This window comes from Stegastes partitus, unplaced genomic scaffold, assembly GCF_000690725.1.
Source record: "Stegastes partitus isolate 25-593 unplaced genomic scaffold, Stegastes_partitus-1.0.2 Scaffold497, whole genome shotgun sequence".
NCBI classification, from domain to species: domain Eukaryota; kingdom Metazoa; phylum Chordata; class Actinopteri; family Pomacentridae; genus Stegastes; species Stegastes partitus.
In genome coordinates, this window is record NW_007578228.1 from 465,790 (window position 1) to 469,392 (window position 3,603).

Consider the following 3,603-nt stretch of genomic DNA (forward strand, 5'->3'; position numbering starts at 1 on the left):
CGGTGCTAACCACTGCTCCATCTTGCAGCCCCAAATTGTAATGTCAATGAATTAAAATAAATAAACTTGTAGTAAGTGATGGCAGAAATATTCCCCCTCTTGAAGGCAGTGTTTAGTCGACTGATCTTTGGTTGCGGTTAGAATTCAGTCAGCCTTGCACATGTGAACGCTGCAATTTTACCCTTTATTTCTTTTCAAAACTGCCACACTGCACGGCGATCATGAGTGAACAGCCCTTTCCAAGTCCAGCCACAAATTCTTAGTTGAGATCTGGGCCCTGACTCGGCCACTCCAGAACCTTCGACTTGTCTTTAAACCATTTCTCTGTAGCTTTGGCTGGATGCTTCGGGTCCGTTACTTGCTGGACATCAAATCTTCCCCCAAAGCACAGTTCTGTTGCACACTGCATCAGGTTGTCCTCCAGGATGTCCCCATACGTGGCTGCATTCATTCTACCACCTGCCTTTACGAGCCTTCCGGGGCCTGATGCCGAGAAGCAACATCGTGATGCTGCTGCCCTCGTGCTCCACAGTGGGTTTGCTGTGTTTGTGATGATGTGCAGTGTTCCTTGTATCCATTCTCACAGCTGCTTAGGGTGTTCTTCTGTCTTCATGGTGTAGTTATAGCCAGGAGTAGTCATTTACCAGTGGCTGGACCTTCCAAAAACACCTTTCTTTACTCTACAATCACTTGAAACACAATGAACACACTCAGATGATTTTTGTTTCACTAATTGGCTGCACCTGAGATGAATTAGTCACTTTAATAGGGTTGAATACTTCTGCAATTATTTTACATTTCATATTTTTACTAAATTGAGATTATTTTGTAGAAATCTGCTTTCACTTTGACATGAAACAGTCTTTTTGGGGGGGAAAAATGACACTGACCATGATTCAATGTTGAAAAGCGATAAAAAGAGGAAACTTCTAAGGGGATGGAATAGTTTTTATAGGCGCTGCAGTAATCGATTCAGATTTATTGTCCAGATGTGAGGTTCTATTTCACATTACGTTTGGCCAGAACCAGGCTCGGGGAGGGAGGCTAATTGTCTTAACCACTTGAGATGAGGGTAAAGGGAAGACAGAGAAAAGGACAATGGAGGGAAAACAGCATAAGAGAACAATAAACAACAAGTCACTGACTGATTGACTGACATGCACAACAGAACAAGACTATCGTACAGACGTAAACATGGAGGCCGCTAAAGGCAGCGCTGATGGTTTGATCTGTAATTTCATGCACAGTGGATGCAAGCAAATTCACAAGAAGTTGTCACCTCAGATTCTTATGAGGTCTGTGTCTCCACTGACTACCTCCGTCACAGCTGTCCTCTGTGATTGTCTTCATAGGGTGGAGGAGTGACAAATGTCAGCCTGGAGTGAACCATTAAACCCAAACTCTGCTCAAACTAGCTGTAAGTTCAAACCAAGTTCAGTTTAAAATAGGAATCATTTAGATTATTTGCATCCCTGTGATGCTCTTTAGTGCCTTCAGTGCTTCTGAGTGGACAACAGATGTTTCCCTGCAACTAATTTACACCTTTCAAGGCTTTTTTTTTAAAGTTTAAATTGTGCAGAATTAGTAAATCATTGTTTGGAAATTAGCTAGCAGTGGTTTTATGTATCGTCCGTGTGATCCAGGCTTCGTCTAGAGAAGTTACTGAGGGTGCCATATGTGCAGGGGGAGCCTGACTTTAATTTATTTTGATTTATGGCTCTCGGGGCAAGAGGACGTAAATCCCCCTCCTCCACTCTGCAGGGGTTTGGAGTCTGGTTCTCATAGAAAACCTGCAACCTGACTGCTCCGCTCCACAACAAGCCTCCGACACAGCAGCAGGGGACAGTTGATAAGACGTGTGATGGACCCAGATGTTGAGTTTTTGCTTTTCTGAAGATAATAACCTAATCTAGGTCACGGGTTCTGACAGCCTTCAGCTGGTGAGACAAAGCGCAGCCTCTCCACCTCCAGAGGTGAGGCGGGTATCCCCAGGCATCCCTGAGACGAACGCAGATAAGAGGCACGGCTGCACACAGACAGCCGTGAAACCCAGACTCCGTAAAAACCCAATCAATCCTCTGTTATCTGCTGCTTCTGCTCGGCTGTGGGCTGGATCAGCCACAAGAGCACCACCCTTCAGATTATCACTGATCAGTGAAACCAGGCAGAAAACTTCAGCTTCATAAAGCCAGGGGCTCCAGCAGTGAGGGGCCAGCTCTGATTGCCATGGAAATCGAGGCAGATTGAGAAGCTTTGGCCAGAGAGTGGGGAGCGTTAATCATTGAGGAACATCAATATAGCCGCTCCCCTCCCTCTCCTCGTCCCTGCTAAAAAGGGCCCGCTTCATTATTCAGCTTCGCCTTTCTTTGCGGTTAATGAACTCCTAGAAGAGGCTTCTCATGTTGTGGCTGTTTAAACACCTCGGTCAGCGTTAATTCCAACATCAGGGGAGTCGTGCTGTTTACACCGAGAGGAGGTCAGCGGCGGGCAGCTTCATTACACGAGGCGCGAGGAACAACAACAAACTAGTTGAGACATCAACGCCTCTCATTAAGCGGTGGAATGAAATGGTGTCGTTCAGGTTTCGCTGCAGATTAGATTACGGTCCAGTGTGATTCCAATAAGAACAATTGGATTTTGAGGCGAGTCACTGAGAGGAGCAGCCATGTTTTGGTGTCTGAGGAGGAAAGGACACATAGCTTTATGACACTTATGTTAGGGTGACATTACACTTTACCTGCTTGTGGTATGAGATTTATTGAGTATAAATGTGTGAGTTAACGTAGACTGGACCACGCAAATTAGTTTAGAATTTAAAATAATAATTGAACCTGCAAGTGGCATTGGACGGGTCCTCGCTGTATGATTGTCAGCCTTTGCGTATGTCGGGGTGTGGTACAGACGTTCTCTGGGCGGGACTCTGATCCGGCGTGTCGAGCCACTTCCTGTTTAGTGGCGAGCTGCGGCGGCGTGCGTGTTGGCCGTGGCGGAAATGACTGAGACTGGGAGCACACGTGTAAAGTTTCAGGCCGATTGGAGCACAGACACAGCACGTCTTGTATTCTGGCGTTTTATGACGTGGCCAAATTCCGGGGGGCGCCATTTCCACGTCGTCAGACTTGTGCAAACCGTTTTACTAACGTTTAATCACCACCTCCTGTAGTGTGTGCTGGCCAAATTTCAGGTGTGGACGACCTTCCCTGTAGGAGGAGATCGATGTTGAAAATGTCCAAAAATGTCCAAAGGTCAGCCAAAAATCCCAAAATTGTCACCCTGCTTTTTCAAAATGGCGGACTTCCTGTTGGGTTTAGGGCTTGGCGCTGATTGACTTTTTTGTTCGTCCTGACCTTCTCCGTATACCTACCAAATTTCGTCGCTTTTGGCCAAACGTGCTTCCCACAGGACTCCGTTGAACTTCTGCAAGCCATTTTAGCAGTGACATGTCCAAGTTACTTAAAATATCACATTTTTTCGCCAGTCCTGGTGTGTGTGTGTGGCGATTTTGGTCAGTTGTGGGGCATGTTTAGGCCGTGAAATTTGTGTTCATTTCGCCGGTATGAAATAATAAGAAACCCAAAGGTTACAATAGAAAAAGAAATGTCT